This window comes from Haemaphysalis longicornis, unplaced genomic scaffold (genome assembly GCF_048455015.1).
Source record: "Haemaphysalis longicornis isolate Haplotype H1 unplaced genomic scaffold, Haemaphysalis longicornis Haplotype H1 scaffold_1, whole genome shotgun sequence".
NCBI lineage: Eukaryota > Metazoa > Arthropoda > Arachnida > Ixodida > Ixodidae > Haemaphysalis > Haemaphysalis longicornis.
In genome coordinates, this window is record NW_027526203.1 from 27,958,775 (window position 1) to 27,972,696 (window position 13,922).

Sequence of the window (13,922 nt, forward strand, 5' to 3'; positions counted from 1 at the left end):
ACCTGCAGGAGACAGCTTCAGCCTCCGTCAACACAAGCAGCCCGAACGAGGCAAAAGAGGCCGCCATAGCCATTGACATCGTATCCACCATGGGTTGCTAGGTTCCAGTGTCATTATTAATCCATAGGCGTTGCGGCATTCTTTCACAGTTTCTTGAATCCATTGCTTCCAATAGCCCATCACATTTAAACTTGCAATTTAGTGCCCTGCATTCGATTTTGGTTTGGTAAACGCTGCAGGTTACCACTATTAATACGTACCGTACCATTGTTTTGATGGCCCACAAGGACACGCGAACAAGTGATATTGCTGAAGCCCTTTTAGCAAAAGTAATTCTGAAGACTGTATTAGTCAGAGCTCTTCGATGTAGGCAGTTGCGAAAATCCGCCTCAAAAAACGGCCCGCACCTGGATCCCCCCCCCCCCCGCTTTGTGGCTTGTGCGTACCGTCGCGCCGCTGCGGCCGCCGCATGCACTATCCAAAACACAATTCAAACTGACAATTTAACGTTAAATTTTGTTTTGAAGTGCATAATTCTTGATTTTTGTGCTTTCATAAGTCTCTGATTGCTGTCTTAACTCCGATTTTTAGGTTGCGATTGTTTCTGCGCTCGCGCATCTGTCTCGACCAATTGGCGCTTGTGCGGGCACTCCGGCGCACCATAGGTCGGAACTGAAGTACTAAATTAACAGTTATCGTTTGGCCTACTGCTCATTTTATGCCAAAACTAATCTAATTGGCGATCAAGCGGCTCTAAATAGTCAATTTCAGCTTGCATAAAGCCGTCGAAGCGACTTATTTTTTTTTTGCCGCCAGAGGCCGAAGAGGACGCGCAGCAGACGACAGAGCGCAAGGGACGGTTGATCCCATGGTCACATTTCTTTTTACTACTTTTGCTTCGTATGTACATAAAACACTTGCACAGTTGAGCGCAATGGGCTCCTTTGGCATAGCAAATTTACGTAAGCACTCAAATAAATTTTTTCGCCCAGGTCGTCGAGCGGCGAAGAAAGTTGTTTAGTTTATTTTGTCACCAAAAGACGGTGCCACTGTTAAACAAAATCTAGAGTTACTGTATATGCTCCCTACGGGAGCATATACAGTAGGAGCATATACAGGAACTCTAACAAAATCCATAACAGTGGACCAATCGTAGGGCCACTTTTTGATGCATGGGGCCTATGGGGAGTTTCGCAACTCCTATATCAAGTGAGTCTGTGTATTAGTTGCCCGTCCATATCTTTACTGGATTGCGAAGGGCTTATCTGTACAATGCTTGAGTGTGTGATTGTTTTGTACGAATGTGATGTATAGGGTCATGACGGCTACGTGCGCACTCCCTCTTATGTATGCTTTCATCCTGTAATAAAACAATTCAGTTGTTGGACAGCGCTTGTGTTGTTATTTCCTTTCTGTGTCCCATTTTGTTCACGCACAGTTTATGTTGATCATAGAAAATATGGGGAATGTCTTCCGAGCAATGCCCTACTGAAGCCGGCTTTATGGAAATGGGTAGGATCTTGCTCGTTGTTTGTTGCCAACTGTCCCTGTGCTCCATTATTTTGAATGCTCTGATGGAGTCACCGCATCTCCTTTCATCGAAAAGTGGCCCCACGGGGAGTCGAGGCATCAGGTCAGAGTACCAAGCCTCTAAACGATGTGGACTTAAATTAGAACTAGTTATTTATTTCAGGAATACTTGGTTTTAAATGTCCTGACATAAATTTTGCTGGGGGATATGCGCCTGACCTCTTAATTTTGCAGATATGCGCCTTAGATATTGTCAGCCTCAAGCAAAGCTGACTAATTTCGTTCCCATAATTGTTTATACCTTATAAAGCAGATTTACCTTTTTTTAGTTCTCATATTCATTAGAAGCAGTTGCAAACTGTGAGATTAAAAAGTTGAAGATGGTTTGAGATCAAATAGAAGGCACCCTATCCCAGAAGTAATGCAAATATAGACCACTTCCAGCTGCTGCTGCATGCCTGCAAAGCGTTTGCACGACGCAAATTTTGATCAGTGTTATTGAGTGTCTACATTTACTCTTCAGGGAAGCTGAGCTGCCCACAGTGGGACGAAAGCTTGCAACTCTTACACAATAGATAATTAAATAGCATTTATGCACCTTGATCATTCAGTTCAACTTACTCCAATTTCGTCAAACAGGTTTAGTTAATGATGCATGGTTTCACAGCTGCAACCAGTCAGTATTGTGAACCACCCTGTCTTGGACCATAATAATTATATGATGAGCGTTAGCAAAGATACCAAATTTCAATATACCTAGGACAAAAAAGGGAGGTAGGTAAGAAACGACATCTTTAATCGGTCTGAGATTTGTATGTCTTACTGCTACTCATTAACTTGGTGATTGTAATAAGGCACAAAATCATGACGCTAGCTTCATGTGATGAACAGTGGTACTTAATGCCAATTATTTAGCGTGCGATGAGTGGCATCCCCTTCTTAACATCAAATAAGGAAATCTGAGCCAGTTGTCACATGTTGACTTCTATGACAGTCTGCCTAAGACGTATACAAAAGGAGAAAAAACAGAGATAAGACACAATGTTGACATGGTGCATCATCCCTTCATTTGCGTGTCTCGTGTTTGTTATTTTGACACTGACCATTGAAAGGTTGAACTGCTCGTCGTGATGGCCACTGCATCTTACCCGGCTCCTTGCTAGCGTGATCAAGGAAAGAAATGAAGAGCAGGATCTTGCATTTCGTGGTATACTGTGGTGCTTTATCGTCTTTCTCACTTATGGCAAGAGTGGAATTCTCATGATGTTGCTCATCAGTAATGTGAAAAATAAAATACGGAGAGGGATCATGATCCTGCTCTTATAAGCTACAGAGATCATTTGGTGTGGTAGTGCAATATCCATGTAGAAAATCTCCCTTCTGATTTGGAACCAAGACATACATGCAGATGCAGAGGCATGCGATGAACCCTTTGATAAGTACCGTACCCTGATATGCCTCAGCATCAGAAGAGGGAGGAAAAATCAGTCTCAGGTTGCACATGGTATGTTGAAACTGCGCACTTAAACCTCTTGAACTGTTTAAGCTGCTGAGAGCTGTGGGAGAAGGCGCTTTTTTTACTGGCGAAGTATTCCACGGTGGAGTTTCAGAATCAGCTCTATTGACTTTAAAGGGATGTAAAAAGGAATGAAAAGATTCCTCTCTACGTGGCCAAAATTGGACTATATTCCACTTAGTACTTTTTATCACTATACACCGAAAGGGAGCCAAGCAAAAAAGTCATTCATTGATGGCTTGGCGCGTACGTAGCCCTTCTTTTGACAGCGGTAATGCAAAAGGTCTCCTCCCATTTGTCTGTATTTATTAGTAGAGAATTTTGGCTGGAACAGGTTGCAAGAGGGGAAAGCATATCATTACTAGTTTTCTGCACATACCCAGTTGTCGTACTAGTTATTAACAAGGTTGTGTCATCTCCGTAGCAGACAAGCGAAGCTTTTAGGTAACACAAGGCGTTTGTAAGGTCGTGGACATATATGCAGAAAAGAAGTGGTCCTACAATGCTCCCCTGGCGAACTCCTGAGCCGATGCGTTTAAATTCGGACAAAAATTCTCCCGAACAGACATATTGTTTTCAATATTTCAAGTAGGAAGACATAAGGGTGTGAGCAACTCCCCGTGCGCCGTACGAGTGAAGTTTATCCAGTAATATTTTTAGATTTAAGGAATCAAATGCCTTTGAAAAATCTCTGTGTAATATAATGTCAGTTTATTTTGCGAGAAGTTATGCAGGATTATTTATGCAGCTTTTCAATTACTTTAGAGAACACCGGTAATACAGATATTGAACGATAGTTCATAGGTAAATTTTTATCCCCCCCTCTAAATATATGGACGACCTTCGCCATCTGCATTTTGTAGGAAACAAGTCTGATGATAAAATCATGTTAAAAATATGGGTTAGACAAGGGGCAACGACGTCCGCAACGTGCTTCACCGGTTTAATTTGCATGTCGTCTACGTCACACGCGCTGCTGTTTTTCAAGTTCATGATTGTAGACATTAGTTCCTGCTCAGTTGTAGGACAAAAATATTGAGTTTTGGTTGGGATCTAGTAATGATGAACCTTGTTGCGCGCGAGATTCCGAGAACTAACAAACAAAGTGATCAATAAAGAAATTAGCCACGCGGTTTCCTCTCGTAATTTCCCCATTAAAAAATGGTGTCAATTGGAATTTTTGGTTGGGAACGGTTAATAACAGTGTCAACTGCCTTCCATGTAAGGTCAGGCGGGGCAGCATTTTGAGAAAATACGGCATTATAGTAAGCTGTCTTGGCATTTCTGGTGATAGTGACAAAACTATTACGTTTATGCTTGTACTCAGCCCAGATTGATCTATCTCTTGTCTTAATAAATTTTGCATGCAGTCGATTTTTTTGTTTAATTTGTAAATATCTTTGGCTATCCAAGGTTTTTGAATTTTGTTTGTTTCCTTAACTGTTTTTGCCGGAAAGCATTTGTGGTAAATAGCAGAGAACGACTCAATAAATGATTCATAGGCGAGGTAGACATCGCAACTTTATAATAAATTGGCCAGGGAACTGAAATTGCCATAGTTGTAAATTTGAACATAATTCCATCTGAAACGTCCTGGAAAAGCTTGGTTTGTTTCCTGTTGGTACATTCGAATTGCTTAGTTATGAGCATGTAAACGGGTAGATGGTCAATGATGTCGGCAGATATGACGTCCACCTTTATAGATGATAATGTGTGGTTGGTTTTAAAGAAATGTAGCAATGGAGATGACGTGTCTGTGATACGACTTGCGGATGTACGGACAACCCCAAAAGCATTGAGGTTATTATTGATAGCATGGTGTGTTGTTTGGGATCCATTTCTAGCATAATTATTTTGAAATCGCCTCCGATAACGAGATCAATTTTGAGTTTTCTACAGCAAATGCTAGCATGCGTTCAAAAAATGCGTAGAAAGCAGTCAAGCACCCAGCTGACGGTCTGTACAAACCTACAAACATTTGCGAACCATGCATGACTGCGACCGTTTCGTAACCATGTGTGATGCCTGCGAACTCCCCTTCAAGATAGCAGTTTAGTTTCCTTCCAACAAGAACTGATACGCCACCACCGCACGTAAGACGTCGTGCTACAAAAAAATAAGAGCAGGGCTCTGGCGCATACATTTGGGATAACTGGTCGTACCATGCTTCGGTTAAAATGATCACTGAAAAACTAAAACGAAGAATGTTGAAAAAGGTATCTAATTCATCAATTTTCGATTTTGCGAAACGACAGTTCAGTGTTATAAAAGAAATACAAGATTCATACGACTTTACGGCGCGAAAAAAACTACTTGTTAACACTATCATTTGTTGACCACTTCACGGGAGATATTTCATAAATTTAACAGCCGGTCCAACATCGCCTCAGATTTGACGTGCACCTTAAGTTGGCCGCTTTCTTTTTGTGAAGAGATCTCCCAGTCCATATGCCAAGCAAACTGAATGCTGTTGTTCTACGCCCATTGTTTGGTGATCCACAAAAGCTCACGATTTCGTTTTGCAACGTTTTCGGCAATTGAAGACTCGTGTTTCGCCTCCCTCAACTTCTTCCTTTCCGACAGCAACAAGTCGCGATCAGCTTGGCGGTTATACCGGACAATTATCCCAGGTACTTTTCCCTTTTTGGCCGGCAGGCGGTGGATTGCGCGGACAACGGTAGTCGTTAGGGGTGACACATCGAGAATCGGGGCAAGGTCGTTGACTTTTTGCAACAAGTTTTCATTTTGGGTTAAGGCAATGCCGTGAAACCCGAGATTCAGGCGCCTGCTACGCCATTCCAAGTCATTCAGTACTTCCTGCATTTTCCAGTCGTTTCTGATTACGTTCTCATTTTCTTTTTTCCAATTCTTTCAACGCGTTTTGGAAGCGAGGCTATGTCCCGTTTTTGCTGGTTTAGTTTTTCCATTACATCATCAAACTTTTTTGCGTGTTTTCGATTAACACAATTGAAAGTTAAGCGCATTGGTGATAGATTTTGGTAATAAGCGCGGAAAACGACGACACCTAGAAAAGAACACAGGACAGCGCGCTACTAGCAACTGGTTTATTAGGAAGCAACGGACATTTATAATCTGAAAAAACGCCAACTCATCAATGGTCTCGCACGAGTACATAGAAACAAAAAAACAGTAAAATATTGTAAAAAATTAAAAACAGAACGCGCTATACAACATGATCACTTGCCACGGGAAAGACAGCTGCAGTTTCTAGATTTGCGGTTCTATTTCAAGCACCAGCACGTCTGTTGGATGTACTCCCCAAGAATCACTAAACTGCTCCTGGATTATCGCTCAGGGCAATTCCGGCTGGTAAAGAATGGCATATCTTGGGCCTGTTTGCGTTCATCACGTGAAAAGTCATGCGTTCACTGCATGGGCGGCAGTTTTGATACGCAGGTTAAGAGGCTAAAAGAGGCGGGATTTCCTGGCAGTGCTATTTCCGCAACGTGCGAAAAAATCAGACCGGCCGTTAAACCAGCTAATCAGACTGTCCCGTCTAGGTCAGCGGAAAGGAGGAAGGTAGAAAAAATTACTGCCCTTCCACTCTGTGAAGAAGGATGACCTGCAAAGCTGGACGCAGTCCACGGATTGTACGAAACAAAACACGTTTATCGTAATTTGCAATCCACCCTACTTCCTAGCCAATCAGCTGAATGAACCTCTGTAGGATCCAAGCTTTATTCTTCCACATAAACATGTAGCTGTCTGTGTCCCTCCCGCGTCGTAAGCATCTTGCTGTTTGTGTAAGGCCGGGTTCAGACTGTTGCTGCAACTGTCGCAATGATCTAAAGAAGGACGTTATTTCACGTCTCAGCTAGCCGAACTGCGTGACATGGCATTTTTTACGTCCTTAAATCACGATATGGGTTTTGCGTCGGTAATCTGAACTTAGCCTAACACACAAACCAAATCCGCTCTACCACTACGACCTCCATACAGGCCCCATTGGGTTGTTTAACGTCCGCGTTTAAATCCCGTACCAGCACAACAGACATACCATCCATCAGTACGGGCATGAAACCTATAGCTGCGCGTACACACACCCCTCCTCCCTCCCTCTATTCTCCACTATAAACCTGCGTACGCCTAAACCGGCAACCGGTCATGTGCGCGATCTTAGAGGTGATAGACGGTTGAAAATATACCCTGAAAGCCCCCTAAGAAGTAATATCGGATCACGCAGGAGTTCCAAGCGGGCAAGTTGCTGTTCGTCCGGGAAGAATTCGCCGCTACTCGACGAGCTGAACTTGAGGCCCTAACGGCGGCGCCAGCAGCTTTCCGCTTTTTTGCGCTCATTCGCGCTTGTGTTCCCGCCACCGCTTCAATTCTTGCTCTTCTTCTTCCAAACGAACGGCATGCACTCATCCCACAACGATTGAAAATCTGCAATCCCTTGAGCTCTATCATAGCGTACAAACATTTGGCTATCCGTTTTCCTTCTCCTCGTATGCACATTACTGTTTGTGTAAGATGTCTGTATAACAAATCAACCCACACCCTTATCACTCGATTATAGAGGACAGCTGACTAACCGCATTTAGCCACGTAATTTCGACATCTAAATCTCCCACCAACACAACCGGCATTTCATCGGTAGCGGCATGAAGCCTAGCTGTGTGTGCACGCCCACCCCCCCCCCCCCTTTTTTTTTCTGCCCGCTAACCGTGCACGCATAAACCGGCAAGCAGTGATGGCGCACACTTAGGCCTGAAAGACACCGGCGAAAATGTCGCTCGGAAGTCCTTCCAAGCCAAAAATTAAAAAAAATTTCCCCGCATTTCCCCGAGGGGAAGAATGTGAAAGTGCGAATGCATGAGTTGAATTTGCGCGGTTCGGTAATGTTCGCGAAAGAGAGATCACACACACACACACAACTACATAGAAAGAAAGATGCATTTATTCACAGACACCTATTTGTGTTGTCGTTGTACTTGATTGCTAGAGCGGATCTCAGCTTTGAAATTTCGTGTCAGTACTCCTTTAAGCGGGTGCATTAGCCCTTCTCACGCCGATTCCTGGCCAATCCCCCACGTGGGTATGTGCCATGTCAGCGGCCAGGCAGCGCGCGCCCATCTCCCCCCGTTGCCAAGGAAGACGAGGAGTTTCCTGGCCAATCCCCCACGTGGGTATGTGCCATGTCAGCGGCCAGGCAGCGCGCGCCCATCTCCCCCCGTTGCCAAGGAAGACGAGGAGTTTCCTGGCCAATCCCCCACGTGGGTATGTGCCATGTCAGCGGCCAGGCAGCGAGCGCCCATCTCCCCCCGTTGCCAAGGAAGACGAGGAGCGCGCGCACCCGCAGCTGTTGCTATGTGGACGGACGGCGGTCACCGGAATTCAGGGTCGCTTATGAAGTGCATTCGCACTTAATATGGCCTCAAGCAGGCGTTCCAACTGGGGAAGTTTCTCTACTACCGGGAGGGCTTCGCAGCAACTTGGCCGGGAGGCGGACTCTTAGCCTTCAACCCAGCGTCCGGGCTAATTGCGACTCATGCGGCATATTCTCCCCTGGTGAGCTTGGGGAAACATTACTGCGTTGTTGTTGCCCTAGCAACGCCACCGCCATGTTGGCCTTGAAGGCGTTGTAATTGCCATGGCAACAATGCGAGAGCGCGCAGCTTGCGTGGGGAGAGGTAACGCTCTCCCCTCTCATGCCGGTTAGATTCCTTCCCCCCTCCCCGTGCCCCCCCCCCCCCCCATTCCCACCCGGCAACCGCCGCCGCCACCCCGCTGCCTCCAACGGGCAAGCCTCGCTCCGACGGCACGAAGCCACGCCGCTTGAGCAGTAACGACGCCAGCTCGAATATCACTTGAACACTTTATTCGCGTTACGTGCGCGAGCGCGACGTGCGGCGAGAAACACCGATGACCAATACAACACAGACAACGTTGTCTCTCTTCAAGCACAGCACACGCACGACACAAGTCCTATCCTTCAGCTCAGCTTCACGTACGGCATACGAACGACGTTCTCACCTTTTGCTAACAGCACACAAAGAGTCTTCGCGTTACGATTCATCCTGGTGTTCTTGGCGTCCCTTTTGCAGCACCGTAATGTCCGAGGGAGCACATACGAGAAATCGCCCACTACATGAGACGCGCGTCGGCCTCGCTGCTCGCCGTGCGGAAGCAGCAACTGCGGTGACCGTTATGCCGTTATCGCGCATGCGCGCTCCCAGTCGCGCCGGAGAGAAGGCGGAAAGAAAAAAAAATGAAAGGAGGAGTGTTTCCCCAGCGCCACTGCCTCTAGGCGCGCAATAATAGAACCGAAACTAGAAAAAGTAGCATTGCCCTGACTTGGCGCACTGCAATTCGAGCGGAAACGGTGACGGCGGGTTTCGGCCGCTTTAGCGGGCAGCCTTTAGGCAGCTGTTACCTGGACCACCTGGACTTCACGGGAGCGGCGTCTGTTTATGCCCGCGAAACCTACTGAGCGAACACAGCAGCGACGAAAGAAAGAAAACGGAGAGCAGCGCCAAGCGAAAGGTCAAGTGGAGTACGACACGGGCGGCTACGGCGTCATCTCTGTTAGTCTTTCCCTCCCACGTCCCATGCGTCGCCACCAAGAAGTGCCCTCCCTCTCACACTTTCCCCGAACCCTGTTCCATTCCCCGCTTTCCAAACCACATTTGCGCGGGAAGTTCAAACACGATTTGCAACATCTTGGCCAGTGGCGGTAACGCACCGCGAGGTAGAAGCAGAGTAGTGAACGCCGCCGTACGTTTGCTGATCATGCGAACACTTCTTGAGACACAGCGGAAATGCGCCGTGACAGAGAAGACTGCAGCTCGCGCTGCGTACAAATTTCCTATTTTGGAGTGTAGTAGTCGTCAGTTCATTTTTTACGCCCATCTGTGCTTCTGTTTATTTGTCGCAATGATCTCATAACCGCATTACCGCCGATTGCTGCCGACTGGGCAGCTTGCCAAAGGAGCATTGGTAGAGGCGAGGAGGAAAATAGTTGTAAAAGAGGTGTCAGCGGTGGTGAGGAGGAGCCCAGGAGGGGCGCCAAGTAAATCATTGACACCGGAATGAAAACTGGGGGGGGGGGGGGGGTTAGACATATGCTGCTTTGCAGTAAAAGGCTCGTTCTAACACAGTGGCAAACTCAATGTCGAGCAGTGCTTCCGTCGAACATTTCCAATTACGCATTCATCAAAGATGGGTACATAAAGTGATCCAAGGATGTGTTTAAGTCCTCAGCGCAATAACCATGTGGTATGAGGTTGTGCAACAAGCCCTTTGCAGCTGATAATTTATGTGTTGTGACTGATGTAGTATCCCAAGGCTGTACAGTAAGATGTAGTTTTAGGTATTTCAAGAGTCAAGAAAATCATGCTAATTCCAAGGAAAACCTCTATTAAACTAGATTAGTTTACATTAAAGAACGGAGGCTTCGCAGCTACTTTTTGGGGCTCTGTTGACGACATCAGAGGTGGTGCAGTTGCCAGCCAGCAATACAAGTTACCGCCAATAAATGTGATTGCATTATTGCAGTGGGGCATCTGGTTCTATTTGACAGCACCGCTTTAATGCTAGGAAAGAGTTCACGCGATAAGTGCATCCCTAATGAATCATTCTGTGACAGATGAAAGTTCAGCTGGTATTTTTATTTGACATGCTTATCCCATATAGTATCGGCAGCTGTCCACGCGATAGAAATGGAGGTGCAATAATTTTTCGTTCATAAAATAAAATAACAGAAAAAAATTGGCTTCAATCCATGCTGTGAAGATGGTTGGACTGCGAAGCTGTGAACGGCATCCACAACGATTACCCATCAGACATCATTTGAATTCACACACGTGGCTCTGCAATGAATAAAACCAGAGACGACCTAACGCACCATCGACGGCGAAATAAACGGAGAGGACTGCCTGGCGAAGAGCGACGAGGAGGGCTGCACACGCAGCTAAGGCGCCACATCTCTCACTGCCTTCCCCTCACTCTTGTTTCATGCGTAACCACCAAAGACAGCCCTCTCCGTCCTCACACTCCCCAGACGCTACTCCGTACACCACTAATCCAAACCAGGTGAACGCCGTTGTCATACATTCTGCGGTTTGCACTTCACACGAGGGCCTCGAATTAGCCGAGGTCTTAGACCCGCCGCTGTGACCGTTCAGTGCACCGTCTGTCTCCCCGTCTCCTCGTGTGGGCGTAGCTTAGTCGGTAAAATGACGGGCTATTGCCCGTTACCCTAGTGGGATTTAGGTTCGTGTCCTGGCAATGCCAGTAATTTCTTTTATGTGTTCCCGGGAGTTTTCTGTTGACTCCGATGGTAGCGACAGAACCCTTGGCTGGTAGAGGTATACTGCTTCGCAGTAAAAATAAAAGCATTGCAGCAGCTCAAAGGTTCTCGCGGGAGTGAACTGCATCTCTAGAAACTCATAATTCTATGTGGAACATAAAAACGCCCAGCGGATTTCTTCATCTTAGGAAGAAAAGACCAGATATAAACCCTTGACAGATTTATTGTTCTTAACTACACCAAACAAGCATACACAAAAATTCATTTCGATTGCTTTATTATGCTCACGCGCACAAGTTAACAAGAACAATGCGACAATCATCATGGTCTCCATGTCTTTGTATCGCCAAGTACTTAGTTTCGAGGAAAGCCAGACGAGCACCCCTTGAGGTGCAATTTTTTTCCGATGGACAAAAACAAAGCAAATTGTTGTCCTGTGAAGGCGCCAAAAAGAGGTGCCACGCCGTGTAAAGCGCCTCTTTTGAGCTGCCTGCTACCTAGCCTGAAATTTTTACAGATTTTCTTCAGGTCCAAATTTTGCCACGTCGGACAACAAGTAATGCCAATTCACACTAATCGCCGGTTTTCAGCCTGTTTTCCAGACCTTTGTGGCACGTAATACCAGTCACTTGGGTGCTAGTCGTGACTACTCCAAAAGGCACTTTGAAAGGGAAAGAAAACCATAAAAATTACTGGCCCTAACCACTCTGTGAAAAAGGATGACCTGCAAAGCTGGACGTAGTCCACGGGTTGTATGAAATAAAACACCTTTATCGTAACTTGCAAAGGAGCCTACTTCCTACCCAGTCAGCTGAATGAACCTCTGAAGGACCCAAACTTTGTTCTTGCACATAAACATGTAGCTGTATGTGTCCCTCCCGCGTCGTAAGCATCTTACTGTTTGTGTAAAGGCGGATTCTGAATGTTGCCGCAACTGTCATAATAACTTTGAAGAATGATGTAATTTTACGTCTCAGCCAACCGAACAGCGTGACGTGCCGTTTTTTACGTCCATAGATAACGATACGAATTTTGCTTCGGTACTCTCAACATTACCTAACACACAAACCCAATCTGCCCTTCCACTATTAAGGACTCCGGACAGGTCCCATTGGGCCGTTTAACGTCCGCGTTTAAACCTCGCACCATCCCAATGGACATCTCGTCCATCAGTAAGGGCATAAAACCTATAGCTGCGCGTACACACCCCCCGCCTCCCTCCAACTATTCTCCAATACAAACCTGCGTACGCCTAAACCGGCAAGCGGTCATGCGCGCGTGCTTACAAGTGACAGACGCGGTCGAAAATATACCCTGAAAACCCTCTAAAGAAGTGATATTGGATCACGCACGCGTTCCAAGCGGGCAAGTTGCTGTTCATCCGAGAGGAATTTGCCGCTACTCGACGAGCTGAGCTTGAGGCGGTAACGGCGGCGCCAGCATATTTCCGTTTTTTTTTTTTTTTTGCCCATTCGCGCTTGTGTTCCGGCCAACGCTTCAATTCTTGCTCTTCTTCTTCCAAACGAACGGCAGGCACGACGCGGGAGGGACACATACAGCTACATGTTTATGTGCAAGAACAATGTTTGGATCCTTCAGAGGTTCATTCAGCTGATTGGCTAGGAAGTGTGCTCCATTGCAAGTTACGATAAACGTGTTTTGTTTTGTACAATCTGTGGAGTACGTTCAGCTTTGCAGGTCATCCTTCTTCGCTGAGTGGAAGGGCAGTGATTTTTTTCAAATCCACAGGTTCCGTGGATACGGAGTCTTGCAAGGCGCGTCTTCTGCTCCTCGCGGGAAGCGGTAAAAGTATACACTACTGTACCTCAGTAGCGCTGTCACTCCGAAGGGGACGCAATAACGCTACTTCCACGTCCGCTTTATCGTCTTTGGGTCTTCCTTCGGTGGTATCAGGACAACCACTAATTTAATACGCTAAACAAGCGTGCTGCGCCATGGGGAAGTCCGCAACCACATAGAGTTTCTTAGTAAGTAAACTAGAGTGTAAACTGCAGCTGGGAATCTGTGTAGTCGTGGGGGGTTGTGGGAAGACCCCCTTTCTGTCGTGGGCTTGGAATGAGAACTGGATTCTTCAGCGGTTTTTTTTTGTATTTGCTTCTTTTACTATGCTTTACCACGTCTACGAGCTACAAAGTGGCCAAACTGCTCCCTGTTCTGTGAAATCCGTGAGCCGTGCAACTGCGTGCTTGGTGAAAGAGCAGGCAGTGCGTGATCGTACCTAACGTTGGTCATGCCGGAGTAGAAGGAACCTATGACTGAGCGGGTAATATACCGCCCCGAAAGTTGTAGCTGACAAAAAAAGAAACCAAATGTACTTCGACAAAGACCACAAACGACAGATACGGGAGCCTGCGGCCGTCCATATCTTGTCTTCGATCACGACTGGTTAAAGCACGTTGTCCTTTTAAAGCAAATCTTTTTACATCTACTCCCCAGGGGTTCTTTCGCGACCGTTGGTGTCAACAGAAATTCCGGCGAACAAATAAAACAATTTTCTGGCACCCCCAGGAATCTAACCTGCAACTAAAAGAGTAACAGACCCAGATCCCGTTGTCTTACCGATTTAGCTACGATCCCATGCGGGGA